Genomic DNA, 13,495 nt, shown 5'->3' with positions numbered 1-13,495 from the left:
TCTTTGTCCTTTTGTACTTGTACCTGTTTGTGAACAGTGTTCTATGTTACCTGTTCAGTTTATTGTTTTGGCTCTCAGTTCTTCTGTTTATCCCCTTCATCTCCTAAATTCTGCTGTGTACTCATATCATGCCTAGTCTTGTTCATTTTATCATGTCTGTGTTATTTATGAGGGACTCTCTGCTGGTTTCATTTATAAGGGACACTCTCCTGGTGTAATTTATAAGGGACACTCTGCTGGTGTTATTTATAAGGGACACTCTTCTGCTGTAATTTATAAGGGACACTCTTCTGCTGTAATTTATAAATGATACAAAATTCAAAGATGGAAGGTGGAACTAGAGTATGACATGGTGCACAAGGACAATACAAATCCAAATGTAAAGAAATGAATCCTGGCACTCACTGTTTCTTTTCCAATGCGAAAATGTGTTTATTAACGTAATTGCGTTAATAAACACATTTTCGCATTGGAAAAGAAACAGTGAGTGCCAGGATTCATTTCTATACATTTTAATTTATAAAGGACACTCTGCTGGTGTTGACTGAGGGTTAGTCTCCTGGTATAATTTATAATGGACACTCTGCTGGTGTCATTTATGAGTGACACTCTCCTGGTATAATTTATAGGGGACACTCTGCTGGTGTTATTTATGAGGGACACACTCCTGGTGTAATTTATAGGGAACACTCTGCTGGTGTTATTTATGATTGATACTTTCCTGGTGCAATTTATAAGAGGCACTCTGCTGGTGTTATTTATGAGTTTCACTCTCCTGGTGTTATTTATAAGGGACATTCTGCTGGTGTTATTTACGAGGGACACTCTCCTGGTGTAATTTATAAGGGATACTCTGCTGGTGTTATTTACAAGGGACCCTCTCCTGGTGTAATTTGTAAGGGACACTCTGCTTGTGTTATTTACGAGGAACACTCTCCTGGTGTAATTTATATCAGGCACTCTGCTGGTGCTATTTATGAGTGACACTCTCCTGGTGTAATTTATAAGGGAAGTTCTGCTGGTGTTGTTTAAAAGGGACACTCTACTGAGACTGGGCTTGCGCAAACAATTTGTGCAATTTTGCTACTCTAGGCTGATGCAGGGAATAAACTCCCCCATGAGTGACACTCTACTGGCATTGTTTATGGGGCCACTTGATTTGCTTTGTTCATATGTCTAGGCTAGCATTTTATGGAGGTCCTAGGGTGACTTTTTTTGGTGGGATCACTCAGAGCTATTTTACAGGGATGTATGGAAAATAGAGAAATACACAAACATATATACACACACATGCACAGAGGCTTCTAAACTCAGATTATTTTATTGTGTATGACGGAAGTGTTACGCCTAGCGCTCCGGGTCCCCGCTCCTCCCCGGAGCGCTCATGGCGTCTTTCTCCCTGCAGCTCCCCGGTCAGTTCCGCTGACCGGGAGCGCTGCTCTGTCATGGCCGTTGGGGATGCGATTCGCACAGCGGGACGCGCCCGCTCGCGAATCGCATCCCAGGTCACTTACCCGTTCCCGTCCCCTGCTGTCATGTGCTGGCGCGCGCGGCTCCGCTCTCTAGGGCGCGCGCGCGCCAGCTCCCTGAGACTTAAAGGGCCAGTGCACCAATGATTGGTGCCTGGCCCAATTAGCTTAATTGGCTCCCACCTGGTCCCTGACTATATCTAACCTCCTCCCATGCACTTCCTTGCCGGATCTTGTTGCCCTTGTGCCTAGTGAAAGCGTTTTGTGTGTTTAATAACCTGTGTACCAGTACTTCTGCTATCACCCTGACTACGAACCTTGCCGCCTGCCCCCGACCTTCTGCTACGTCCGACCTTGCTTCTGTCTACTCCCTTGTACCGCGCCTATCTTCAGCAGCCAGAGAGGTGAGCCGTTGCTAGTGGATACGACCTGGTCACTACCGCCGCAGCAAGACCATCCCGCTTTGCGGCGGGCTCTGGTGAAAACCAGTAGTGTCTTAGAACCGGTCCACTAGCACGGTCCTCGCTATCCCTCTCTGGCACAGAGGATCCACCTCCTGCCAGCCGGCATCGTGACAGGAAGGTTAGAGAGAGTTAATAGACTATATCAACAAAGGGGAAGATGTATGAAACTTTGTGCACAGGAATTGTGGAGCAGTTGCCCATAGCATTCAATCACATTCCAGCTTTAATTTTCAAAAAGGTCTCTAAAAAATAAAGAATCTGATTGGATTCTAAGGGCAACTGCTCCACTGTTCCTCTGCACAAGGTTTGATAAATCTTCCCTAAAAGTTTCCTTGCATATGAATACATTTATTACCAGCAGAACTTCTAGGAACTCCAAACCCACAGTATCTGGATTTCACATCGTCACAGACCATGGTTGCTGCTTGTTTCTTCCAATTTTCTGTGTAAATCATTTATAATCCTGTTGGGTCCTCCCAGGGGTGCTGCTCATAATAAGTATACAGGGAAACTGAAAGTCACTGCTGCTCTCACCGTGTCAAAGCTGCTGTGTTCAGTAGAACTACTGTAGAGACCTTCCTATGGCTGCCTATGGTTTAACATGACCCTGTCAACTTTATTTACCCGTTTACTAGCAGCCACAATTCCATTCTGATTTTTTAACCTTTCTCAAGCAAACGCTACCATGTGAGAGCTTAAACTTTGTTTTTTGTACACGAATACATAAAAATAATATTATCTACTCCTTTACCCTATCCACGGAGCTGTTCTTTTAATTATTTTACTGTTTTGCACTATTTATTTGTATTTTAGGGAATTGTAACAGCCAAAAAAAGAATAGAAAAGCGACAATCCAGTGTTCCAGTGAAATGAACTTGGATTTTATTCACACATTCTGACACTACAAAAAGTGTATATGTTTAATCCTACTGCTATGGCCTTTTTAAGCTTGAAAAAATACTTTATTAAATGTGCACTGTTAGATCTAAAAACTTTATATGTGGTTACTGATTAAACTTAAAGCGCACCTGTCATACTGCAAAAAAAAAAAAAAAAAAAAATCCTAATCCTATCATGAACATATATTTTTTTTATGTATCTTGGACTTATACAGCCCTCACAAATAGCATTTATATGTTGCTCTCTTGCTTTGTGTTCTTGCCTTCTGGAGGGGGCATGTCTGTCTCTCTCCCTCACTGTGGTGACTCATCTGCTCTGGGAGCAGCCTTCCAGTCTGCAAATCACTGCACAGTAGTTTTTATGAATACATTTTCTATCTTTTCCTAGTAAAGCTGGATGTTAATCAACATAGCTAACACTATGTGCGCCATTCAGCTTTTACAGACTCCTGAATGTTTGATCATCTTCTTTGTCGTTCAGGAGTCAGAAAGCTTTGGCTGTTCAAGTATGCTGGGAGTTGTAGTTTTGCTACAGCTGGAGCTGCAGTGTTTTTAGAGCAGAGTGTTAGAGCAGTGTCGCCTTTAGCTATTGGAAAACTACAACTCCCAGCATGCCCACAAATCCTTTGTCTGTAGTTTTGCAAGAGCTGGAGGCACACAGCTGGAGAATACACCACTCTAAAACAGAGTTTTACAAAGATTTTACCCCCTGCTGTTGCAAAACTACAGCTCCCATCATGGGAGTTGTGGTTTAGGAATAGCTGAAGGCTGCAGTGGTGCAATGGTGGTCTCCTATAATGGATGCCAACATGCTTTACGGCCGGTATTCAGTATGCTGCAAAATACAGAGTAGTCTGTCTGCATAAAGATTGATGACCCCTAGTGGTGGCTATTTTCATTTTTATTTTTTTTTTTGTAAAATTGAATAAAAAAAAAAATAAATCTATATTTAAAAAAATCATCTTATCAGTAGTACTAAAAAATATAAAAAGTTTTTCATAATGACAGTGCCTCTTTAAAGAGCTTTTGTAATATGGTTGTTTACATTTTTTTTAAATAATTAAAGGAGAACTGTAGTGCAATATAACTTATAATTTATAACTGATAAGTTATAGATCACAGGGGGGGGGGTCTCACCGCTGGGGCCCCCCCCGATCTCCTGTACGGGGCTGTGGCAGTCTGCAGGAAGCGCCGTGTTGTCCCCAGCAGGAAGCCGCGCGGGACACGCCCTCTCCGTGTATCTCTATGGGATACATGGAGGGCGTGTGTCGGCTTTCGCATCTTGCAGGGACGGAGTGCCCCTTTCCCGCATACTGTCGTGGCCCCATCGCGGTCTATAACTTATCCCCTATCCTTTGGGGGATAAGTTATATTGCACTACAGTTCTCGTTTAATAAAGAAAACGGACCCTAAAAATCCTACCACTAGGGGTCCCCATACCTAGAGGTAGACTAACCAGTCCTGCAGCAGGATCAGGCTTGTTCATGAGTCATGGACAAGAGATGACTCATGGACAAGGCTGCATGAGCAGACACACCAATCACCTCCCACCACCACAAGGGAAGGACACGCCCTCTTTCCTTTGACAGGATTTCTAAAACTGTGAGGTATTTTTATAAAAAATATAGGTGATAGAGGCATACAAATTTACATGGTCAGGATAAGTACTGAATAACATATTATTATTATATTTTTTTTTGTGTGTGTTCTGGCAGGTACGCTTTAAGTAGATTCAAATATTGCTTTGTTTGTATTGCTGTAATGTGTGAACAAAATCCACATTTATTTATTTGTTGCCACTTTGCTCTTCTTTTTTGGCTGTTGGAGTTTTGTGAGACTGCTCAAATTTTTGAGTACCCGGATACCAGCATTTTGCGGCTTATATACCCTTTCTGTTTTGGACTCGGACTATGGAAATGTATGTGCTTTTGTTGCCTGGTTGCCCCCGTTTCCTGTACACCTGCTGGCTGAAAATCCTGACTGGGAATCAAGGCAGTTAGTGCAAGTAGCAAAGTAGCCAGTAGAACAGAAATTGTATGGATGTGGCTAACTAGTAGTAAATGGCAGATCTGCTCATTGCTGTCACAATTCACTTACATAGTATGGCTATTTCATATTTCATACAAAAAAACATAATATTATCTAACTGCATAAATATTAATGTATTAGCGTTTAATACAAAATATTGCATTCCAAGCTCTTCACCTTTGTCATATTGAGGAAGCTGGAACAATAGATGCCTTACAATGGCATTGCTATTTGCTGCCAACACCTTTGTATAAATAATGGAACTATGGAATATAATTTTATTTTTCTATCTTTAAAAGTCCTTGGGCGTTTCTCACTTGCAGATACATTCTTTTGGCCTGCATTGTCTTGGCACAATGTATGCATGATCTTATGCATGAAAAGTAAATCAGTATTTCCATTATAAGTAGCCAAGTCTGAAACTACATTGACTTTCTAACATCATTCTGAAACATTGTAAAAATAGACAGATTTTAAAAAACATGCAAATATGACAAGATAATAAAGTTCATGGAACTTGAAAGGTATTTTGCTTGACCTTATCCCGGGTCTATTTTCTAACACTGCACATTCAACCCATGGATATAATATATTTGGACTTTGTCACTTTGTCACTGATAGTTTACAGTAAATTTGCCCAAATCTGATGCTTCATTGCTATACTATGTATAAATTACTTAGGTTTTCAAAGTCTCTGGAAAATATAGATACACTCCAAGGAGAGCTTAGTCCTCCCAGACTTTTCCAGACAGCACTTTGAAAACAGAACTTATTTGTTCAGACTAAAGCAATCACTGGCAGAGCTGTCAGGTTAGGGTTTGGCTGCACTTACGCTTAATTCGCTCAACATTTTATAGTAAATGAAGATGCATTTACCAGTGTTCCTGTGTGTCAACATTTTTTATAGTGCTAGACTGTAATGAAGTGAAAAAACAAACTACACTTACCTAAACCTGATTCCCCGCTTATCCCGCAGCAGCTCCTATTTGACAGCTTCCGGTCCCCTGCCACTTGTCTCTTGTGCCATCTTTTGAAACCTGATCTATCAGCCAATCAATAGCTAAAAACACCAGTATGGTCAGTGAATGGATGAGCTGGCAGATCCTGCTCCGAGCTCTTGTGTCAAAAGCAGGCAGAAGAGAAGATGAGCGGGATGCCAATAGCAGATAAACATGAGCTGCAGGTTTTTTGTTTTTATTTTGATGCAGCCCTAGCACTATATACATTTTTGGCCCACCATGGTATTCTACTTTAACCCCTGAAGAACCAAGTTCAGTTTGACCTTAAAGGGGTACTCAGGTGCATATCCAAAGGATAGGGGATAAGATGCCTGATCGCGGGAGTCCCGCAGCTGGGGACGCCCGTGATCATGCACGCGACAACCCGTTTGTAATCAGTCCCCGGAGCGTGTTCGGTCCGGGTCTGATTACGCTCGACCGCAGGGCCGGCGGCGTGTGACGTCACGCTCCGCCCCTCAATGCAAGCCTACGGGAGGGGGCGTGATAGCCCGGGGACTGATTACAAATGGGGTGCCGCGTGCATGATCACGGGCGTCCCCAGCTGCGAGACTCCCACAATCAGGCATCTTATCCCCTATCCTTTGGATAGGGGATAAGATGTGTAAGCACCGAAGTACCCCTTTAATAACCAGGCAAATTTTTGTTTTTGCACTTTCATTTTTTCCTCCTCCCCTTCTAAAAATCATTACACTTTCAATTTTGCACATATAAGGGCTTGTTTTTTGCATCACCAATTTTACTTCGTAATGACTTCAATAATTTCATAACAAAATCTACGGGAAAACAAAAGAAAAAATATTTGTGGGGAGCAACACCATTTTGTAACTTTTGGGGCCTTCTGTTCTACGCAGTGCACTTTCGGTAAAAATTACACTCTATCTTTGTTCTGTAGGTCCATACGTTACAAGGATACCCAATTTATGTAGGTTTTATTTTATTTTACTACTTAAAAAAATTATAACTACATGCACCAAAATAAGTATGTTTAAAATTGTCCTCTTCTGACCCCTTTAACTTTTTTTTTCTGCATACGGGACTATATGGGAGCTCATTTTTTGCACTGTGATCTGTAGTTTTTATTGTTACCATTTTTGTTTTGATGGGACTTTTTGATCGCTTTTCATTATTTTTTATGGTATAGGAAGTTAACAAAAATACGCAATTTTGAACTTTGGTATTTTTTGTACGTGTACTCCATCGCCTGTATGGTGCAACTAACCTTATATTTTAATAAAAGGAAAAATAGCCAGCACAACAACCTAATACACAGGTGCCCGCTGCTGTGGCAAATACAAAATGTACAAAAAAGAAAGTTGCAACAGCACTCTAGGTCAAAAAATGGAAGCTCTTAGCGCACTTTTTGATCAAAATGTGTCCCCCCATCCACCACGCAGAGGTGGCCTCATATCGGATGGGACCCTAACATGATAACTCACCTCTGCTGTGCATATAGCCTCTGACTGTGTGACATGTTGGATCAGCCATTGACTAAACCCCCTCCAGTCTGAGAGGGATGGGGTGCACGGCTAAAGAGGGTGCCACACCCCCCAACTTCCAAAGTAAAAACTAAAGGAAAAATAGCCAGCACAACAACCTAATACACAGGTGCCCGCTGCTGTGGCAAATACAAAATGTACAAAAGAGAAAGTTGCAACAGCTGTTGCAACTTTCTTTTTTGTACATCTTATATTTTAATAGTTTGGACATTTATGGACGCAGCAGTACCACATAAGATTGTTTATTTTTTACTATAATATTTTATTTAAAAAATGGGAAAAGTAGGTGATTCAAACTTATATTAGGAAGGGATTAATTCCCTTTTATTAACACTTTATTTTTTTTTATTTTTTAGGCCACATAGGGGGCTATAACATACAATCTTGCTATTGCATACACTGGTCAATGCTGAGTATTATCGGTGCTCTGCTGCTCTAGCCTGCCATAGCTGGCTGGGGACACGAGAGCACTGATTGGCAGGCAGAGAGGCAGGTAAGGCCCTCCTGCCATCCACTCAGCTGATTGGGACCCGCAATTTTGCTGCAGATGTCCCGATCAGCTTCGCTGAGCTAACCAGCACCGTTAACTACCGCATTTAGATGCTGTGATCAACCTTGACCACAGCGTCTAAAGGGTAAATGCCGGGCATCGGCTCGATTGGTGATGTCCGGCATTAACAGTGGGCCTTGGCTACTGATTGCAACCGGGACCCACCGGGTATGAAGTACCAGGACGCAAGGGCGTACCTGTATGCCCTTTGACCAATAGTAGGCATAGTTACATTCAGTTACAATAAAAGGGCCTAGATGCTTTTTAGTTTTTTGTAATGTGACCAAAATAAGCAGTTTTGTAATTTTTGTTTGTTATTTTTGGGGGATTTACACTGTTAACTGTGCTGAATCAGGAACACCACAATTTATTAGTTCAGACAATTACACTCATGGTGATGCCAAACATCTCTAATTCATATTTAAAACTTTTTGTTTTACATTTTTTAAAGTTTTTTTTTTTTTTACAATTTTTAGTTCCCATGGGAGACTTTTAGAAGTTATTATTTGCTTGCTTACATAGATCAATGTCTATGTATTGTATTGTATTGATCTATGTCTATGAGACCAGCACTCCTCTTTTACAGTGCCATATTCCAGGCTAAAGCATTCATTATCTATCTTCTGGATAAGTGATATGCTTCATCATGGAATACTCCTTTAAAGGTGTTGCCTAGATTTAATTTGTCTTTTTTTTTATCCCAGTGGAAAGGCTGGAATAAAAAAATGTCTCCAGGTAAAGCTGGGTGACATAGTGAAAAACCAGGGGTAGTTGGAAATTGGAGATGAAAAAGCTCATTACTGGTCTTATTAGAGTTTTTACACAGTATCCATGGAGAGGCTGTGAAGAACTAGAAGGCTACATTCACACAGCGAAATTTCCGCATGCAGAATTCCGCATGGATTCCACATCAAATTAAAGCCCAATAGACTTAAGTGCGTACCGCACTCCCATTCACACTTCAGAATTCCAGCATGCGGATTCTGCATGGATTCTGCACGAAATCCACACCGATTTCACACAAAATCTACAAAAGCCAGAAACCACAAGTACAATTTTGCCAAATTTTGTTTAACTGGATGGGAGAACAGCTGCAATATAACCATATCTTCAAGAAGAAAGGACAGAGCATGCACCCCCTGCTGTATTCAAAGGTGAATTTGTTTTTGAACAACAAAAACTTACAGGTTCTAGCGCCGGAAGCAGTCAAGCATGGTGTGGGGATGTACGTTCGATGGACCGTATTGTGCAAGTAGCGCTTCATCAGGCCCAATGCCGCAATATAAGTTTAGAAACTGTGGCCACAGTGAGTAAAGGTGTCATCTGTCCTATCTCCGTGTGCCCTAACTGTTAAGGTGTGCAGCTCTATACTTTGTACAAAGAAGACAGTTGCACTTTAATAAACATAGGTTCACCATTGACAATAGATTTCTCAATCATTTCTCTATTTCATCATTGTATAGCTATGTAATAGCTTTGAAATTCTTACCATTACACCTGTAGATATGATTTCTTCAGAAGTACTGTGCATGATGGATGTGAGATCTTTAAGAAAAAAAGAACACCAATTTAGATTGAAACAGTACAATCAAAAAACAAATTCTTCCAATGCACCTCAAGTCTCAGAGTGCAGACACTTATTAAAATGTTTATTAAATATATTTATTGATATGATTTTCTGAGTCTGTCATTAGTCATTATCATTATTTATTATTCTAGTTATTTTCATCAAGTAGAAGTACTTACTGTACCTTTCCAAATCCTGCTAAGATTCTGATTTAAGCAATTCTTCCTATTCTAGTAGCCAATTTCTATTATTACTAGAGATTTGCCTTGTAAACTAGTTTGACCCTTTTTTGGTCCTGTAGACACTTCTTAGTAGCTGCGTCACTATGGTCTCCATAGGAATTACCTTCTATAGAGCCAGCTGGGTTGGTTTTCTGCCTATTACCATACCTCAACTTAGTATTGGTAAATCCATACACTTGCTTTTAGTTGATGAGGGCCTTCTGTAGGTTCATTCACTCTCCTTACTCTAGATCAAGCTGATGGTATGAAATTGGGGTCCCATTCTTATTACTATTATAATATAAGGCTTATATATCTTCTTGGATCCATAGCCATATCTATTAGCATACACCTTTACAGACAGCTTCCGATAATAAACCTGTTAAATAAAGTTGTAAAACAAAAGAAACACAACATTCAAAAAAAATGATAACAATAATAATAAGCACAAAAAGTACACCCGCATAATGACCTTCATTAGCCATTTTATTAAAAAGCAATAAAAAAATAAATAAAAATAAACGTTGGTTATCAACTACAAGGAGTTAAGTAGTGATGCCATCGCTATATAACTCTTTACTTGATGGACAGGAGGTATACAATGTAGTGTCCTCAAAGACATAAGTAGTCATGCCATTGCTATATAACTCTTTACTTTCTGGGCAGAAGGTATACAATGTATAGTCGCTGACAAAGCTCCTGTCATTAGAGTGATGTGGGGGGGGGGGGGTCTCGCTCCTACTCAGTATATGGTGGTGCACTATGCATTGCTTTACACTGTACCCTGGGATTTCTCAGAGCGGATACTCCTGTTATTAGTGACGGGAGCCCCATTCCAGTGCTGGATACAGCCGTGCACTATGCATGGCTGAATAAAGCACATAGGGCTGCATTTGTGATGTTAGGGTAAATGCTGCACCAAGCCCATGCCCCCATGTATGATAGATTCTACAATGATCATATATGCAGCACACAAAGTGTGCTGTGCCAGTGCAGAATTTAAAGGAGATGTCCGGCGCAGACTTTTTCTATTCTGTCCTGCCCAGGCTGCAAAAAATGACAAAACAAACTTTTGCTTACCTTCATATGTTCTCCCGGAGCTCCACAACAGCTGATTGGTCGGCTGGGCTGTCGGCTTCCTACTTCCTTTAGCCCGGGATGTCACATAGCGCTTCAGCCTATCACCGGCTGCAGCGATGTCCCGCCTCGGCCGGTGGTAGGCTGAAGCGCCGTGTGAAGTACCGGGCTAAAGGAAGTAGGAAGTAAACAGCCCGGCCGACTGATCAGCTGTTGCGGAGCTCTGGGAGAACATATGGAGGTAAGTGAAAGCTTGTTTTGTGTTTTTTTGCAGCCTGGGCAGGACGGAATAGAAAAAGTCTGCGCCGGACATCTTCTTTAAGCTCAAGAAGGAGCTTAATACATGACCCTCTAAGTGTTGAAATGTATCTTTAAACTTTTTAAATAGCATGTCCAAATAGTCCAACAAACAGTACATGCAGTATTTGTTACTTGGCTTTGTTTGTATGTACTTAGCAAAATGTGTTAAATGGGAATGTCAAGGAATTAATTTTTTTGAAAAGAATTCCAAGCGCTACAAAAATAAAGCATATTCACCTGCCTCAATTCCCTGCTGCTGCTGCTTTGATGTCTCCTGGTCCCTGTTGCTCGTGGCCTCTTCCTGCTTTTGGTGATATCCTGTTCATCGAGGAACTGCTCACTCACCAATCACATGCCGCAGTCATGACCCACTTCAGTTATTGGCTGTGAATGGGCATTTTCTGCATGGTACATGATGAGCATTTAAACAAATATAGGAGACTTTCTAGATTTTTTTTTATTAGCCCAGTAAAATGGTGGTTTAGAATCATCATAGCAAGAATAAGATCCCAATATTAAAAATTTTACTCGTTCCATTCTTTTAATTATGAAAATATGTCTACCTTAAAGGCATGTTCACATGGATAAAACCTGCATGTTTTCTAAGGCAAAAGTTATAAAAGTTATTTTTTAACCTCAAAAACAACACTGTTCTCTTTAAAACCACCTACTATTGATTGCAATGGGAGCCTTTCATGGGTTTTCCATGGTTTTTTTTTTCCCACTGGAAAAAGAAGTAATTCTTTGGTGAGGATCCACCTTTAAGCAGCATGATTTTTAGTGCGGAACTGCTCCAAATATTGATCCAAAACGACGCATGGCTGTGTAGTAAAAATACTTTCCTAAAAAAAAAACACTTTAAAAAACACCTGAAAAAACAAACAAACTACAAAATAATTTATTTTTTGCAAAAAAACATACTAAAAAGTAGTGGTTTTTAGCGCTATTTTTGAGGCTATTTTATACACCCGGTTTTTGTCTGTGTAAACATAGACTAAAGCGTAAAGATAACCTATAGTTTTATTTAATGATCATGAAGCACTTCTCACTTCTATACAGAAAAAAAATCCCATATGATAAAATGTTCTCACGATAGATCAGATTCATTGTTTTTAAGTAAAGTATAATGAACATTATAAATTGTACTATCACCAGAAGCAACTTAAGGTCTCTTGAAGCTGAAGGACATATAAAGGTACAATTACTCAAAATGTCAAACTATCCCTAGAAATTAGGAAAACCTGGCACCTAAGCTTTAGATACATTACCAAATAGGAAAGAAAAGACATGGTAAATGACTAAGTAAAAGGTAAATCCATACAGGGCACGGAGAACAAGCTCCAGAACTATGTGTGTTTCTCCTAAATGACATGTGTTTTCATACGTCACAGCTGGCACCATCATCAAACTGTTCCTAAAACAATCATTCACAATGAATTGTTGTTTAGAATGCCATGAGAATGGAAAGGATAAACCTGCGAGCAGGCACCGTGCCATCTAAATAGATTAGCATGATGCTAAGCAGCCAAGAGATAATGTTTATGCATCCAATGTGTTTACTTGTGGCATGGTTCCCAGTCTGGAATGTCCAAGGCACTCTCTGTCCAGAGATAATGTAGCAGTATTTAATAAGCAGATGTCATTTTAAGCCAGTTTCCGACCAAGCCCCATTTTAAATTCAGAGAAGGTTGCTTTCAGCTTTACAGAGACAATATAATCCAAGAATCATTCGTGTGATATTGTAATTGGAAATAATATTGGACTCTTATTAAGTGTAGTATTCTGTATATGATATAGAAGCATAAAGCTTATTTGACAAGACATACTATATGATACCTCCTTGCACATTGTATTTGAGCATGCTCAGAACATGTTTGCAATTACTTACCTTGCGATTGCTGGTATTTATTCTATATTATTATAATATAACAATAAAAACCAGTCATGATGTAAATGATAAGAACATGAAATGTTCAAAGGAAAAAAAATAAGGAAACAAATTAAATAAATAAGGAAACTAATGAAATAAAAGAAAATTTGTAATTAAATCAAATATGAAAAGTTGTTGGTAAAATGTTGCAATGGTTGCTATATGTACAGAATCACCCCCCCCCCCCCCCCCCCCAAAAGTAAAATCTCTGTTTCCAGTGTTGTTTTTGTGTAGAATCTAATAGAAAAACTCATACTGAATCTGAGGCTTTGAGAGGTACTATATAGGTACATATTAGGGTGGTTCATGTTACACTTTGTTTTCTGATCGAATCCTAATACTGATTGAATCTTAATAATACTGGCAATAGTTGATCACCCAAAAGCGCAAGTCACATGCAAAATTTGGTTTGAATCAAACTACACCTTGTGTTTCCACTATAAGCTTCATGATTTACATAGATAATTGTCAAGTG

The sequence above is a fragment of the Hyla sarda genome, chromosome 2, assembly GCF_029499605.1.
Source record: "Hyla sarda isolate aHylSar1 chromosome 2, aHylSar1.hap1, whole genome shotgun sequence".
Lineage (NCBI taxonomy): Eukaryota > Metazoa > Chordata > Amphibia > Anura > Hylidae > Hyla > Hyla sarda.
This window is presented reverse-complemented; position numbering follows the sequence as displayed.